This window comes from Gracilinanus agilis, chromosome 4 (genome assembly GCF_016433145.1).
Source record: "Gracilinanus agilis isolate LMUSP501 chromosome 4, AgileGrace, whole genome shotgun sequence".
In the NCBI taxonomy this organism is placed as follows: Eukaryota; Metazoa; Chordata; class Mammalia; order Didelphimorphia; family Didelphidae; genus Gracilinanus; species Gracilinanus agilis.
Genome location: NC_058133.1, coordinates 236,494,862 through 236,513,505, shown reverse-complemented (window position 1 = coordinate 236,513,505; position 18,644 = coordinate 236,494,862).

Genomic DNA, 18,644 nt, shown 5'->3' with positions numbered 1-18,644 from the left:
TCTGCTCACATTCACTCCCACCAAATAACTGAATCCAACCCTTCTCAACTGCCCCCTCACCCAAAGTTCTCCAGGGGGGTCCCCTGGAATTCTGGGTGAGGCTATCCCTGTACCTTTGCAGGGATTCCATGCTTTTCTGCACACAACAACTATGAAATAAGTTTAGAGAAGGAACAGATCACTGGATTAAGAGTGTTTATTATAAAATTAATTTTGAGATCAAAGAAGAAGGCAGAATTCTTGAATGTTGAACTAAGCTATGTTCCAGAGAAATTACAGAAGATTTATGTTGAGGGGTAATGGAAAAGTAGAAAGGTTGGAAAAAATATAGAGGTCTATAAATGCCAAGGTAAGGAATAGGAACAGTATCCTGTAGAGAGTATAGAGCTATTAAAAACATTTTTGAGTGAGATTTTCAGGGTAGCAGTAGAATTTTAAGGGAATTAATTTGGGCATAGCATTCAAGCCAAAATGGATAAAGAAAGAAAATGAAGGAAATTGAAAGCCTGTATAAATCAGGGCCATCACTAACTATCATCTGGAGCTTCTAAATAAGAAAAAACAAAATCACACTAGGTCTTTGAATAATGCCCAATTAAAGCAATCCATGTCTGATATCATGCACGTACCCACTTAGCAGCCAGGACCACAGTCAACCACCATAGTAAGAAATTTAGAAAAAAAGGACTAGATTTGTATTTATTGGTGTGATATTTTGTCATTTCTTCTTTTCTTATTTCATCATTTCTTCTCAGGGATAGAATATGGAGCCAGAACAGCTAATTGTTAGGTACTTGATATAAATTTTTACAAGGAATGTGGTTCAAGGAGTCCTATGTCTTAATGTATGTTAAGCATCACAACCTCGATTCTCACACTAGGTTCAAGTCCTTTTTATCAGCATAGAAGTCTCAGCAATTCTCAGCAAGATTAGTTGCTCATTTGGCATCATGCAGGTTAAGTATGTTCTGCTTTGGCACTGTGTAGGAATTTGTGCTTCTTTGGCACTGTATAGATGAAATCTGTGCTCCTTTGTTGATCCCAGTTCTTTGAATCAGACATATGTGCAAAGTCCCATAATAGCAAAATATCAATGGCAGTTTCAGTAGTCTAAGGCTTTTGGGTAGGCAGTTACAGTTAGAACAAGTGGATATACTAAACCTACACAAATCTAATAATCAAAAACTCTTTCAATTTAGTGCTTCAAATACAAAAATTGCACATGCAATTTTAAAAATGTGCTAAAAATTAAAATATTTATATCTATCTCCTATAATTAGTGACAATGAAAAAAGAATATATGCATATGTATGTTGCAATTCATGTCACTTAAAGAGGGGTAGAATATAAAGGTTCTCACCCAAGAATTTAGATGCATTCGCTTGTAGCTTAGCCATGATCCACAGTGTGAGTGCAAATGAGGTAAAACAATGGAGTTATAAAAGCAATCATACATTTAATAAAATATAAAAATTTCACAAAAAGCATGAAATGCAAATCAATTCAATACAGATACAGGTTTCCTTCAAGGTAATTGATCAAATACAGTGAAACAACAACAATAACAAAACAAAACAAAAAATACAAAGTACAGGATGTAGCAAGTTACAAATACAATAAATAGTCAATTACAGAATGGTACAGGTACAGTCAATTATTCAGTATCAACAGAAGGTACTCATTTTACATGGCTACAATGAATCCACGAATCCTTCTCCCCAATTTTAATAGCCGTTGGTGTAGTTAATAGGACCTGGAATGGTCCATCATAAGCAGGTTCAGTTGACCAAGTATGTTTGAAGTTCTTTATGTACGTGCTATCACCTGAGTTAAGATCATGAAGCGGGAAGTCTGAACAGTAGCTCCAGAATCGTGGATTTCTTGCAATTTAGTTTGTAATTGTTTGATGTATGGGGCAATGGCTGTATCCCCTCTTAAGAATGAAGTGTAGGCAGGGGTAAATGGTTGAGCCTGAATACATGGATGTCTGAATAGCATCTCAAATGGTGAGATATGTAAATCACCTCTAGGTTGGCTTCTGAGATAAAATAGGGCCAGAGGGAGAATTTTGTGCCATTTTAGATGAGTCTCCATGCACAATTTGCCAATCATGGTTTTAAGTTCTTTATTCATCCGTTCATCTTGGCTGGAGCTCTGGGGATGATAAGGTGAATGAAATCTAGGAGTTATCCCCCAAAATGAATAAATTTGTGATAAGACTGAATCCATAAAATGGGTTCCTCTATCTGAATCAATATATGCTGGCAGTCCAAAATGAGGAATAATTTCTTTTAGGAGGACTTTGGCAACAAAAGCCTCTGTGGCCTGAGCAATAGGAAAGGCTTCAGGTCACCTGGTCAGCTGATCAATTATGACCAGGCAAAATTTATACTGTCCAGTATAGAGAGCCAGCTCTATATGGTAGGGGTCCTGAGTGGCGTTTAATGGCATCGGTTTGAAAAGACAGAAACTGAGAACAGCCAGACTACTGGTTAGCCCATAGCTGCTCCAACCGCTATGGAGTTTGGAGTTTATTTATATACTGGTTTCAAACAAAGAACACAGAGAAAGAGTCACAGCTGTGAAGAGGTTACAAATCATACACAATCCATTAAAGTCTAAAAAGTAGAGAGATAGGTACAATTGCAAGGGCCAAATTCCAACCACCAATTAGTAGGGGGTTAATTCTGGGAACAGAAACACATTTCCTACAGATTTTTACTAATTGCGTCCTATTCCCTAGATTTACAGGACTGTACCTGGTCAGATAAAGTCTGGACTAGCTTTGTCTGTTTAGGCCTTATCTAAGTAATATATTTTTTAAGAGTTCAGGCTTCTTAATTATCAAGGAGAGAAATTGTTAACTCAGTAGCTGCTGGTCTGATTAAGGACTCAAAGCTTTCCAGTGAGAATATTGAGAAAGGTGGGGATCTGAAAATGAGTCAAAAGAGGAGTCTCAGATTTTTACCTCAGATGGCCCATTCTGTCTGCATCCTGACATGCAGTGCAGAAAAAATCATACACACAGTTTTACTTGCGGATGATTTTGTAATGGGATCCAGATAAAAATATCTATTACAGACTCTATTTCTCTAAATGACTCCTAATAGCCTCCTGGAGGGGTCAAGTTGTTTTCGGATTAACCTACCTGCTGGCACCAGAGCTTTTCAGGGCTCAGGTGACCAGGACCAAACACAAAGACTGCCTCAGCCTGGATTGGTCACGTAGGGAATCCAGATAACAGGCCCTAATTTTGACCCTGTTTCTCCAATGGCTCTCTACAGTCCAGCTTTTAGCATAGAGATAAAATCAATTTGTAAATGTTCAAATGGTGTTAAGCAAGAGGACGTCAACCAAAGGCTTTGCCACAAAAAGCATGTTGATTGAAGGCCTGACATGTAGGGCAAGCTGTACATATTTTGGAGGCAATTGTAGTTATTCCAGGTGCTATCCATTAACAGTCTACTTGGGTGCTGAAATAACCATGAATGGATTGACAAACTGGGGTGTAGAAATTTCTAGGGAGCAGGGGTTTGCCTTCTGATGATACTCATACTCCATTAAGTTGTTTGGCTTGAAATTTCTTTTTCCATTGTCCCACTTCTTTGTCAGTATAGGTAAGGGATAGATCCAAATCATCAGTGATTGTCAGTGCTAAAATCAGTTCAGGTCCTTCCAAGACCACTAGCTTTGCTGCAGCATCTGCTTGGTCATTTCCCCTGGAGACAGGGTCAGCACTACATGTATGTACAGAGCAATGAACAACAGCTAAGGCTTTGGGGAGCTGGAGGGCAGAAAGAATTGCCATAATAAGGTTTGCATTGGCAATGCATTTTCCATCTGATGTCAGGAATCCCCTTTGAAGCCATAGCATGCCGATGGCATGACATATGCCAAATGCATAACGGGAGTCAGTGTAAATTGTGGCCCTCTTATCCTTTGCTATAATACAGCATGTTTTAAAGCTGTGAGTTCTGATCCTTGTGTTTACATTAGAGGGAAAGGAAGCCAACCACAGAGTGGCAAATTCAGTAAGTACTGCAGCTCCTGTATAGTGCATGCCACCCCTCATAAAGGACGAACCATCTGTAAATAATATCAATTTGGGGTTGTCCAAAGGGGTGTTCAGTAAATCATTGCGAGGTTTATCAGCAATGGACACTAAAGAGGTACAATCATGTAAAGGTTCTCCAGAAGTTGGCAAATCGGGGAGCAAGATTGCAGGATTAAGAATTCCACAGCATTTTATTGTGGCATTTTTGTTGTTCAAGAGGGTTATTTCATATTTTGTAATTCTTTGATCTATAAATGCCTATATCCTATGTCTCAATAACAATGCCTCGACCTCATGTGGGCACATTATGGTCAGAGGGCATTAAAATACAAGATCAGCAGATCTGGTTACTAATAAAGCTGTGGCAGCTACTCCTCTAAGGCATAGTGGTGCTCCTGAAGCTACTGGATCCAGCTGGGCCGAATAATAGGCTACTGGGTGTTGAGCAGGTTCCCAAAAGTTGAGTCAGAACATCTGAAGCAACCCCTCTCTGTTTATGGACATATAAAGTAAATGGCTTATCGTAATTTGGGATGCCTAGAGCAGGGGCAGAAAACAGGATAGCTTGTCTTAAATTAGAAAAAGTTGTCAGGTGTTCTGTTTCCAATTTAAGTGGTTCAGAGACCAAATTTTTTGTAAGTGCTACAAGGGGTTTTGTGATTTCCCTATAGCAAGGGATCCACTGCTGACAGAATCTGGTAGCTCCAAGAATTGCCCTTAATTGCTTTTTTGTGGTAGGAGCCCTTAGTTTTTGGATATTTTCAATACGTTTTGAAGAAATAAGATGGGACCCAGCAGTAAAAATGAAACCACTGAACTTTGTCTTTTGAGACCTTATGGCCTATCTTATATAGTTCCAAAAGGAGGTGCTTGCTATCCTCCTGACATGCTTCAGCACTTGGCGAAGCCAAGAGCAAATCGTCCATATAGAAGGGAGTAAGGTAGGAGGAAGGATAGATGGGAGAAAGGAGAGAGGAAGGTTGAAGAAGGGAAAGGAAGATAGCAGTTCCCAGCCCCAGAGGGAAATTAACTAGAGCTCTTCCGGGCTCAAATAAAAGATCAGAGAGCAACTTAGGGTTTAGAATAATTAGGTTTTATTTAAATAAGAAAAGGGAAGGTCAAAGTAAGTTGGAGGTGTCAGGGGAAATTGTAGCAGGGATCCTTGGGAGTTGTAGTCTCCCAGGGCTTACAATAATTTAAAATGACACAAGAGGCATGCCTCAGAGCCCAAGTGGGTTACTACATTGATTAGAAATCTTATATCTTTCAATGTCATTTTCCTTACATTATTATAGTTGTTTTTCTGATTCAGTTTACATCGCTTTGATTCAGTTCAGAAGAAATCTTCAAAATTTGTCAGAATTCTTCCCATTTGTTATTTCTTACAATACAATAATAGATTTGTAAACCAAAATTTATTTAGCCATTTCCCAATCAATAGGCACCTACTTGCTTCTATGGGTATCCCTTCCACATCTTGGGGGTTAGTGGTGCCCCATAATATGGAAAGTCTATATAAAATTTTTTTGCAAACTTTAACTTTTTACTTATTTTACCTTTTTAACAATTGTGAATATTTATGATATTAAAAGATAAAATATATTGATATTTTATAAAGTGATACATATATTTTACACATTTCTGATTCTCTAAACTTTTTTTCTGTCTGCTGGCTTTTGCATGTCATCTGTGGCTGCCTCTACACCCCCCCCCCAAATTCCCATTTAATTTCTTATGCTGACCCCCAATATATCAAAACTGCAATGGGGAAAGTCTTAATGTAGAACAGATATCTGTATTCTTTACCTACTACAAAAGTCACTTGGCACCTATTTATCTTCAATAAAATACCAAGCATACAGTTATTAAGAAGAAACTATATTCCTGACCTAAATAGAAAATAGCATAGCAAATGAAAGTTTCTACATTCTTTGGGATTAATATCAAACCATCTTAACCTTCAATTCAATACTAGAAATTAAAAAGCCTTCAGCCTGGCTTATTTAGCATGAAACATAAGTTAAAGGTGGTTTTCCCCCTTTGGCACAAGCTAAAAAACAACGTATACCTGAATATGTAGATGATTCCAACCTCGGAAAGTATCTGGGATTCCTTATATGTTTAAACAAAACAACAAATCCATCAACAAATGTTATTGTGCATGGGAAAGAGGCCTGCTAAGCAAGATTTATTTGTATTGCCTCATGTGAGAAGCAGTTTTCTAAGTGCTGAAAAAATACCAGGTAAAAAATTTAAGTATTATAGGAAATGGTATGAAAAATTTCTCAAGGCAACGGGGCTAAAACATACATCTTTTTTTTTTTTTAATCCTGAACTATGGGAAAACATGAACTCTTTTTTTTGGTTACTCCTCTTATTTATCCCACTGGGGGGATGTTGTCTCTTTTCATATCATTCCTATTTAACCTCATGTACATAGATGCAGAAGTTGTCTAGAATAATCAGGTTACAAAATGAACAAGAAGTTGGTGTGGAGGGGTAGCGATGATGGTGGTGTAGAAACTTATTAAACATCTTTCTGATTTATTTACAGAATTATTCTTTTTGTTTTCTTTAAAATGTATTTGCAAGGAGTTTCATAGATTATTGACTGCTTTAATTTGATTGTTTATTTTGCTTATTTTAGTCACTGGCATATGTAAGGGTTCCTCTGAGCTACCCCTCCCCAGCTAGCACTCATGGGCTAGGTCTCCCAGTAGTTATCTGCTCCAGTTCCAGGAATTGTTCAGGTCTATACTCCTGAAACTATGAATTACATAATCATAATCAGTGTGTTTACTTTTACTCTAATTAGATGAAGGACACAATTAGCTGAAGGCAAAAGACTTTACTGAAATGGCATGCTAAAGACAGGGACAATACTATGGCATTTTTTTCATAAACTTTGTTCTAGCTTTCCCACAAATATACACAGTGTCAGGAATTTTTCCTGAGCAGATGCTATGTAATTCACAAATAGAAAGGCACACATGTAGGAAACATGTGTAGGCATAGTACAAAAGAGGAAAGGCAACTCGCACATCTGATGCTTCAAGGCCACTGATGTCCTTATGTTGTTCCTGCCTACCTTGGTCTGCCAGTCTCTAGTAGATATTTCCTCACTGCCTGGCTTAGTCACCCTTGCCTCTGGCTTTTGGCTTTGCTGAAATCCTGGCCAACTAGGGTCTTGCTACAGCTTTCTAGAATTGTCAAATTCGGAATCCTCTATCCTCAACCCAAAATGCTGTTGTTTAAGAATTGATGTCCTTGAATTCTTCCTAGAGGTCTCTCCTGTCTTTGTGCTTTTGCTGCAAGATATTATAGTTGGCAGGACAGGGGTTGGGAAGGAGAAAGAAATCCCTCTTCCCCTTTACTGCACTTAAGGCAAATGTGAAGACTTGAGCTCTTTCTCTATGACTGGCTCTTTTGTCCAGTCAGAGCTTACTTCTCAGAATTTAGGGACTCGCTTTATAAAGCACTCCCTAAGCATGGTTGATCCTTCAGTCAACCAATTTCTCCTTATGTAATAGTAAATAACTTTATCAGATTACAATGCTCTATAATCCCATCAGAATGGTTGAGAACTTTTTCACACTTCATTGAGGTGCATGATTACTCTGGACTCACTCCCTTGAGCTAGGCCAGATGTATCTTTTCCCTCAGGATTCTAAGGTATTGGGGCATATCAGTATCAGCTTGATAACCCTTTCCAATGTGTTCTACCCCCTTTCAGACACCCGTGCTGTTCTGTTTAACCAGTAAATACCCATTAGCTTCTACAAAGGGATATTTATTGTAAAGATGTAACAATTATACAAATACCAACATTTTCCTCCTAACATCTGAGGGCAATAACTTCCCCTTGGTGGAATATACTATTCCCTATATCACCTCAGTTCCTGGGGATAGTAGACTCACTCAGATGAGTCTGCATCCCTGATACTCCTGGTCTGGGCCAAGGCAGTTCACTATCTGGCTTCTGACAAATCCTGACTCCTCTACTCTGGTGACTCACTCTGGTGACTTTTTGAAACTCATGAAGTTACAGCTATCTCTAATCCCCTTCACCTGAAAGATGAAATAATAAAAGCAAAACGGTAAAGAACAGAAATAGATATTCACAAAATATGTTAACTATGTATATTTATATTTGCTAGCTCTAGATAGTAAGAGATCTTTATTTACATCATAGTCACTCACAGGAATGCAGTCAGGCAGGAAAGCGACTGGCCAAAGCCTAGGTAAGGCCCTGACTGACTTGTGCCTTTTGAATGTTCCCCAGTTCTAGCTACACAACTAATTAAAAATCCACCCTCTTGCCATATGGCTAGAAGAACAGAATCAGCTACAGAATGTCTAAGAGAGCCTTACAATAGCAGAGCAATACTGCTTATGGTCCTAAGAACTGACCTCATTGACCAAGTAACTATTAACAAAGGAAAACTCTTTAACATGGCTTTTATATCTCCTTTCCTCCAAGTTTGTAGCAGGAGTAATCAGCAAAAACAACCCCCCAACTTGCTATAGCAACCCTGCTGATGTCAGCTCACATGCAAAGAGAAAGATGTTTTTAGCACAAATAGCTCTCTAAGTTTTTGTTTAAAGCCAAGCATTATGTTCTGTTCTGTTTAAAACACAGGAAATAAATCAGTTTCCTTAATGGAAAAAGACAAAATCAGCACTGGAGGAGGACATGAGAATGTTTTCCAAATTTCTAAGAGTACTTGGCAGAATTAAATCAAGAATACTAATGTTTAAAATACACTTTATCTAGTTCATTTTCAATGACCTTATTTGTAGTAAAGAGAATTGAGCATCAAATAAAAGTTTAACATTTTTACTTGTTTGAAAGCCAACACAAATTATAGCTGAAAACTACAAGACCAAATAAGTTTGGATTTCCTATTATTGTTCTCAAATGTGATTGCACGTCTGAGGGCCAGGACATGCATAAATGATGCTAAAAGGTCAGTACTTTTTTCCCCCTTTAATGTGAAGGAGTGTTTTACTTAGAACAATATGTTCCAACTTTTAATTTCATGGGCTATTTTTTCCCCTAAAAAATGTCCTCTTATTTCCCCAAGTTGTTTTTTCTCTTTTAAATTAAACAGCCAAATCACACACATTATCCTAAGTCATTGGCAGAGGTGGGGCTGGGGGTAGGTCAGACAAGATATAGTTTGCCTAGCAAATTTAGAACTTGTTCTCTGTCTTTACAAAATGAAATCTTAAGCATGTTTTTCATAAATGAGACAATATGGCAAAGTGATTTTCTTTGAAGCATTAAACATTTTTTTATATACAAATCTTACATACTAAAAAGAACTTAGCACAGAAAGAATTAATTAATCCCTTGGCAGATGTTACTCAAAAGAATTCAGAACATAAATTATGGCACAGAAATCAGGAAAGACCTTGCCTCAGACACTCAATAGCTCTGTGACTCTAAGACAAATCACTTAATTTCTCTGAGCATCAGTTTACTTATTTGTAAACACTGATTGTAATAGTACCTAAATGAGATAATGTACATAAAGTACTTTGGAAACCTTAACATGCTATGTTATTCATGATTTCTTTTTTCTTAGTAGAGTTGGCCTGTCACTAATGAATTGCTAAATGAAACCCAGCTCCACTAATCCAGACCATTGCTAGCTAGGGGAACTATGGAAGGGAAATGCTTTATCTCAGCTTTGAGGGGTTTCTCTTTTGAGTTGACAATCATTGTCCTAAAACCCAGAATAGGGAAAAACAAGACAAAGAAAAAAACTAGAGGCAATATCACTAATGAACAACAAAAAGAAAAAATTTAAATAAAATCCTAGCAAAATACTACATTGACTGATCTTTCCCCCAAAAAATAGTTATCCCTTATGGCTAAGTTTCATTTATTCAGTGGGTGAAAAGATGATTCAATATTAGGAAAACAATAAATGTAATAAATCATATTAAAAAAACAAAAATATACAAAGCCACATGATTATCTTCATGGATGTAGTAAAAGCCTTTGACAAAGTACAACATTCATTTCTACCTTTAAAAATAAAAAAAAAATAGACATTGACATTTTATTTTAACATCATAAACAATATCTATCTAAAATTGAAGCAAGCATCATATACAATGAGATACACTAGAAACTTTCTCAAAAAATATGGAAGTAAAGTAAAAAGTAAGGATGCCCTTTTCTCTGCTTTTATTTACTAAATTCTAGAAATGTTAGCTATAGCAATAAGATAGGGAAAGAAATTTAGGAAATAAATATGGGCAAAAAGGAGATAAAACTATCTCTATTTGCTGATATGATTGTTTACTTAGAAAATTATTAAATAAGCTATTTGAGACAATAGCTTCAGTAAAGTTGCAGGCTACAAAACAAACCCACAAAAATCAATAGTATTTCAATATTAAGAAGACAATCCAGGGAATGATAATAGAAAAAAGGAGTCCCATTAAACATAACCACAAAGAGGCATTTAGGTAACACAATGGGTAGAACACTGTGGGTCTGGTGTCAGAAGGACCTAGATTCAAATCTGACGTCAGTCACTTCCTAGCTGTGTTACACTGGGAAAGTCACAATTCCAATTTTCTAGTTATTGCTCTTCTGTTTTAGAAATGATACTAGGACAGAAGGTAAGAGTTTAGGTGGGGAAAATAACCACAAATTCATAAACTACTTGGGAATCCATCTACCAATAGATTCAATTACAAAATAAAGACATAAAGAACAATTTAAATGGCTGGAAAAATATTTGGTATTCATTGAAGGACTGTGCCAATATAATAAAAATGATAATACTACCAAAGTTAATTTATATATTTAATGCTCTGCCAATCATATTACCAAAGGGATACATTATAGAGTTTAAATGAAATAGCTGCAGGGACCCAAAATCCTACTTTAATTTCTCCCTCTTTTTATCATAATCATTCCTCTCCCTTTTGCAAGAAGCCACCAACTGTCTACTGCTTTTCTTGTAGCTCAGTTCATTAATCCTCAGGCTGAGAACAACAAACCATAATTGCTGCTATGATAAAGCTTATGAAGTTCTTCTCCAGCTGCTCTCCTACATACTATGTAGCTTTTTCAAAATTCCAAGGCATGACTCAAGTCCACCTCCACACTTCAAGATCACAATAGTCTGAATCTCTCTTAGGGATTAGAGGGATCATTTTCCCCTCTGAACTAAAAATCTCAGAATGGTAGTCAATTCTCAAAATTCAATTACATTCCTCTCCACAGTATGGGATTTTGCCATCCTCTGTGAAATTGTCTATGGTCTGAAATTATAAAGTACAGCATCAAATACATCAATAAAATATGAAATGGGCCTCGTATAATACAAATTATCACTTGACAGGCTGTTTCAGTGACTAAAGGTCTAAATTATACAGAGGACATAAACAGGGCCTCAACTGTAACCGCATATTCAAATAACAGAAACAAATAGGCATAATAAGCACAATAAAATAATATCAGCAGGCCTATAAAATAATAAAATGTGTAAAAGACAGAAAAATTATGTGCACAAAGCTAACAGCAAAACTCTGCATATTCAACAGACTAATATAGCTATAATGCACATGTGATTCAAATCTGGTATCTGCCTTAAGATGGTATTTTTACCTGAAGGATGCTAGGGAGCATATATCATCTTGGGGAGGTGCTTCTGAAAGAATCATGCTGATGCATAAGAGAAATGTCTTAGACTGTGGAGTATGTGTGGACATTCTCTTGTTGATTCTGTTTGGCTAATCACGTGGTGGGTAGCTAGATGGTACAGTGCATAGAGTGCTAGGCCTGAAATCAGGAAAATTAATCTTCCTGAGTTCAAATCTAGCCTCAGACATTTGCTAGCTGTGTGACATTGGGCAAATCACTTAACCCCCTTTGTCTCAGTTTCCTCATCTGTAGAATGAACTGAAGAAGGAAATGGCAAATTATTTCAGTATCTTTGCTAAAAAAAACACAACTAAATGGGGTCATAAAGAGTAGAACAGGACTGAAAAACAACTGAACAACAACAGAACATTAACTTAGCTATTGAACAAACATTGAATGAATGAAAAATATCTACAGGTGAACAAACATTTCCTATTGTGAATCTACCCACTAACTATTCAAGAGTGTTGCTTATCTGGACCAAAGGATTTTAATTCATCAATGACAATTAAGTGATACTTTCTATCTCCTTATTTATCTTAAATAACAAATCTCTCTTTGCCATTTTTGTTCCAAGATTTACAGCACAAAGGTACAGAAAACTGGGGAGAAATGTGATTCATTGGAAAGACTCCTAGTTCTAGAGAGGATGTAGGTCCAAATTCCACTCTGATACTTGACCTTGGGCAAGTCACTTGGACTCCTTGGGCCTTGGTTTCTTTATCAGTTAAATGATGGGACTGAACTAGTTGTCCTCTAAGCTCTACAGCTATGATTCTAGGAAAACAATTGAGCAACTGGGCCTTCTCCCTCTTGTCAATTATCACTGTCCTCTCTGTTCTTAAGCAATGGTCCTTGATCAAACAGCTTTTTACTCTCTTCTTTTCCCATAATAAAGTTGGGATAGGGAGGAACAACTTTTTTTTGTTATTCTTGATCTTCCTAACCATACTTGACTTATTCTGGGCTTTCTCTTCCTTGACATGATTTTTATAGGACCATGAAACTATAAGAGGAGATAAAGCACATGTACAGACATTATCAATTTGATCAAGTGGAGGATGCAAGGGACTTGCTTCCAGAAGACTAGAGGACTGAGATATTTGTGAACATCTGTGTTGACCTGCCACATAGTTGTGAAAAGCTTTTTACCATTGGTTCCATCACCAGAACTTAGAATTTTTTTTTTTTACTATTAGAATTTTTTAAATGGCCTAGAAATACCTGCCTTGATTTTTGATGTATTTAGGTCTGATGATGAAGGTGATCCCTTCACTCACAACATGAGGTATGAGAGGAGAGTTTAAGGGTTGACCCTTCCCTTTTCTTCCTCACTGTAAGTCATATGGCTCTGAGAAATAGGCCTCTGATTTGACCTTTTTGTTTTTAATTTTCTGTTCTAGGTACAGGGAATGGAGTTTCTGATATGACCTGGGAATGTGATTCATGGAAATCCAGGAGTCTAGAAATATAGGCTAAATGTTGCAGCTATGAAATCCTGAGGAGCTAAGGTTCTAGACTCCATCCACCTTAGCAGAAGTTGGAACAGATTTGATCTTTCCCATCTTTCTCCCCAGAGACCAATGTGGTTTAGGGGGAAATATGCATTGGGGGTATTAAAGAAAATATGTATGCTTATTCTTTTTCTTCTTAACCCTTCCCTTCCATCTCAGAATCAATACTGTTTATTGGTTTCAAGGCAGAAAAATGGTAAGGGCTAGGCAATGGGAGTCACAGCTAGGACATGGTATCTGAGATCAGATTTAAACCCAGGACCTCTTATCACTAGGCCTGGCTCTCAATATATTGAGTTATCCCTTTGCATGCTTATTCTTGCTTTGTTTTAAAAGTAATGATAAGTTATTAAATGGAACAGGATTGCTAATCATAGGTGGCAGCTTGAGCCAATGCCAGAGTAAAGAGACTTCCTAGGCCTTTAAAGGTACTAGAGAACTCTGAGGGGGATAAAGCATAATAGGCTAGGTCAGAATCAACATGTTATATACCACACTTGATTCATCCTTTGTTATCTGTCCTTGTTTCAAGTAAAATGCTCATTAATCAGGACTCCTTTCCTATAAAGAACATTCACAAGCAGTTCTGCTTTCCACCAAAATTACTTGAAAGTATATAAATTCATACTTATACTTATTTTTGTCTATATGGGCTTTTAAATTTAGCCAGTTGGAAATGTTGGAGAGTTATCACCACCCAGTCTGCTGCCAGATGCTAATTATTTAATTTGGGCAATAGAGTAAACAAGGCATGTTCTATTGCAGTTAGGGTGAGAAGAGATCAGTGCTATTTTTGGAAACAAACTTTACCCTAGTGGTTTAATACCATGAGAATTTCCCTAGCATGATTTATTTTGCCTAGCCTACCAAATAGGAGAAATAGTAGGTGGTCTAAGAAATGGGAGGTAACAGGTTAATTTGAAATAGAAAAACTCAAAACTCCAAATCCAGAGGTTGCAAGGACATCAGGAAGCAATAAATAATTAGGATATCTATTGTCATGGACCAAAGGTAATTTAAATTCTTTCCTTAGATAGTATACCACAGAATAATTCAGAATTCTTATAATGGCTGCTCTTGTAAACAAAGGGGTCAGAAGTCACTTCTATTATCATCCTGGAAGATTTAATCAGTACTGATTCATTTATTGTCTACCCAACCACCTTCATCTTGCCCCTCCATAGGTAAAATTCCTCTCATTATGCAACATAAGCTCTGGTATCCCTAGGCAATAAGGAAATTTTGCAAACATGATGATACTTTCACTGAAATTTGGTGCTCATCAAATTATTCAATGATAATTGCTCATGTGACTATAAACTAGATGTTTAAGTTAGGATGACCTAAGAATATTTACTATTCTTTTCCATTTTGGGGGGGAATGGTGTTCTCCTGGTGATAGCATCAGTAATGGTATCTCCTGATAACTCTAAAGTCATCAGAACTTACATAATTACATTGATATGTGTAGTGTTAAGAGCAATGAAAATGATGAGATTTGGAAAACATCCTGCCTCTGTCTCAAGTTATTCCTGTTTCTGGAGACAATGAATCAAGATTCTTTCCTGTTCTCTAGCACTTGCTCATGTGTTTATATGAGCAATCTATTGACTTCCTCTTGATGTAAGCCAGAGAAGTCAGCATTTGAACAGCAACATTTAGGCGGATGGATTTCAGCTATTCTAATCACTTGAGAAATAAAAAGCAACTAGAGTCCCTTGTGGTCAACATAAGAATCCAGGAAATCTTTGTATCCTCCCAAATAAGTGATGACAGTAAGCCAGTAAGCAATTAAGATTCATGCCTCCTAGCATGCCCATCAGATATGTAGTCTCTGGATGAATTTTAGACTTCCCAATGACTCTGAAATATGACCTGAGAAATAAAACGTAGGGCATGATAATAGCAATTGACCTGGGACTTTTACAGCTGGGACTATATGCAAGGAAGTGATAACAAGAATCTATTTGTAAAAAAAATGTTTATAAGAGTATTATTTTTCATAACTAAAAGCTGGGAACAAAATAAATGGGGAATGGCTGAACAAATTACATTATTTAAATATTGAAATTTTGCTATGCCAGAAGGAATGACAAATATTAAGAATTCTTCCTTCATTGGAGTGTGGTGTATAGATTGGGTTAGATGGTCACTGAGATCTCTTCCAACTCTAAAATTTTGTGATTCTGTAATCCAGAGAAACAGATGACATTTGACACCTATCATGTTCCAGGTATTAATCTAGGTGCTGGGGATATGAAGCCAAAATGAAACAATTCTTGCCCTCAAGGAACTTACTAAGTACAATAACATGTGTATATATTATCAACTATAAAATCTATCCAATATATATTCCCAATTGTGGTGTGGAAGTACTGACATCTAGAATTATTATTACACTATTCTGATGCATACCCATAACACCTCATGCCTGGATCATTGCAGTAGCCTGCATCTACTGCTTCAAAGCTTTCCAAGCTCTAATCCATCTTCCCTTAAGCTACTAAAGTGATATTCCTAAAGTATAGGTCTAATGATGACACCCCACTCTACTAGGTAAACTCCAGTGGCTCTCTTTGACCTCCAGGATCAAATACAAAATCTCTACTTGATATTCAAAATCCTTCATAATGTAGCCCTCTCCTACCTTCGTAGTGTTCTTTTACCTTATTCTTTTTCAATCCACTTACTGTTCCATCTAGTGACAATGACTTTCTTGTGCTTCCCACAAAACACTCCATCTCTCAGCTCTGACCATTTTTTCTATGTCCTATTTCTGGAATGCTTTCCCTCCTCATTTCCACCTTCTTCTCCATTTTTTTCCCAGTTCCTATGAGTCCCAAATAAAATCCCATCTTCTACAACAGGGGTCAGCAACGTATGGCTCTTTCTACAGGAGCCATAAAGTCAATTTTTTTTCAGGCGCTGTTACAGGAGTGCACACTGTTACAGGAGCGTGTACTGTGAGCACTGTATGGCTCTCACGAAATTACATTTTAAAAAATGTGCCGTTTATGGCTCTCATAGCCAAAAAGGTTACCGACCCCTGTTCTACGGGAAAATGTTTCCTTCCCTCTTAAATTTAATATCCTACATCTATTAGTTATTTCTTATTTACCCAGAATGCAACATATTTGTAAATATTTCACTGTTGTCTTCTCCATTAAGTTGTGAGCTCCTTGAGAGCAGGAACTCTTTGCTTCTTTTTATACTTGCAGTATTTAATATGGTGCCTTGGCACATAGCAAGTACTTAATAAATGTTAATGGATAGATTTATATAAGTACTATCCTTGTTAGGAGGAAATACTTGAGCAGAACCTTTAGGAGTCAAGACTAGTTGGGGCAAGCAAGAAGGCAGAAAAGGTTCACAAATTCATCTGAATTCTACCAAATTATCCTCCCAAAAACTATGATATAATACCTCAAAATGAATTCTGGAGCAGCATAACTCATAAAAAAGAAGTAATTTTTCAGCCCAAAAAAACTTAGAAGGCTGGCACAAAGAATCTAGTACACCCAGATGGAAGTGGAATGAATGCAGCATGCCAGGGCTGGTAGCAAAGGCTTTCAGAGCTCTCAGCCAGAGACAGTAATGGGCGAGGGGGGGGGGGGTTAGGGGTTGGACAACTGCTTGAAGGAGATTACAGGGGTCCCTCTGCTGGCTCTGGGTGTAAGACTCTTGCCTCATTGTCCATATGCAGACCAGGTCACAACTGGGGATACAATCTCAGAGTGAGGAAGAGCACTAGCAGAAACCAGTTTGCTTATGGCCATAGGAGAGCAGGGGACACTGATCACAGTTCCAAAGAAGAAAAGAATGCTTGGGGTTACTCATAGACCAGAGCACACTCAGGAGAGAATTAAACATAGCTCTCCTTGCTTCATATCACTTTGGAAGAACTAAAAGCAGATAGAACCCCAGAGTCAGCTCTGAAGGCAGCTGCATAAAGAACCTGAAGCTTGGAACAGTGCTCCCTTTACCACAGTTACAGAGCAACTTTAACAGTCTTTTAAATTAAAAGAAAAGGGAAGGGCTGGAAGATGAGCAAACAAAAATAAACTCAATGTAGAAAGTTATTTTGGTAAGAGGGAAGACCAAAATACAAAACAAGAGACAACAGTCAATACTGCTGCCACCGAAGCCTCCAAGAAAAATATTAATTGTTCTTAAGCTCATAAAGAATTAATGGAAAAGCTCAAAAAAGGATTTAAAAAATAAAATAAGAGATGTAGAAAAATGGGGAAAAGAAATGAAAGTGATACAGGGAAATCATGAAATAAAATTAAGGTTTGAGAAAGAAGAATATATTGGGAAGAGAGGGAAGGGGAAAATAGAATGGGGTAAATTATCACACATAAAAGAGACATAAAAGAGCTTTTATAGTGGAGGGGAAAATGGGGGTGGTAGGGCAGAAAGCATGTGAACCTTACATTCATCAGAATTATAAGAACATACATAATCATTTGGGTATAGAAAGCTATCTTACCCTCTAGGAAAATAGGAGGATGATAGAAAAAGGGGCAAATTGGGGTGATCAGAATCAAACATAGAAAAATAGGATACATAGTAATCATAATTGTGCAAAAACTTTTTACAGGTTTCTTTAATAAAGGCCTCATTTCTCAAATATAGAGAGAAATAAGTTGAATATATAAGAATACAAATCATTCCCCAACTGATAAGTGCTCAAAGGATATGAACAGGCCATTCTCAGACAAAGTAATTAAAACTCTCATAGCTGTGCAAAAAAAAATGCTCTGAATCACTATTAATTAGAAAAATGTAAATGAAAACAACTCTAAAACACACCCATAAGAGTGGCTATTATGACAGAAAAGGAAAATGACAAAACTTGGAGGGAATATGGGAAAGTTGAGATACAAATGCGTTGTTGGGAGAGTTGTGAATTGATTGAGTCATTCTGGAAGGCAATTTGGACCTATGTCCAAAGGGCTATAAAACAGTACATACCCTGTTACCATTACTAGATTTGTATCCCAAAGAGAAAAAAGGGGGGGCAGGATCTATATGTATGAAAATATGTAAAGAAGCTTTTTTTGGGGGGGTGGGACAAAAGATTGGAAAGTTAATGGATACCCATCAACTGGGGAATGGCTGAATAAATTATAGTATATGATTGTAATGGAATACTATTGTGCTATAAGAAATGACAAGCAGGGAAGCAGATGTGTGGCTCAGTGGATTGAGAGCCAGGCCTAGAGACGGGAAGTCCTAGGTTCAAATTTGTCCACAGACACTTTCTAGCTGTGTGACCCTGGGCAAGTCACTTAACACCCATTGCCTAGCCTTTACCACTCTTCTGCCTTGGAATCAATACACAGTATTGATTCCAAGACAGAAGGTAAGAGTTTTAAAAAAAATGACAAGCAGGAGGAGCTCAGAAAAA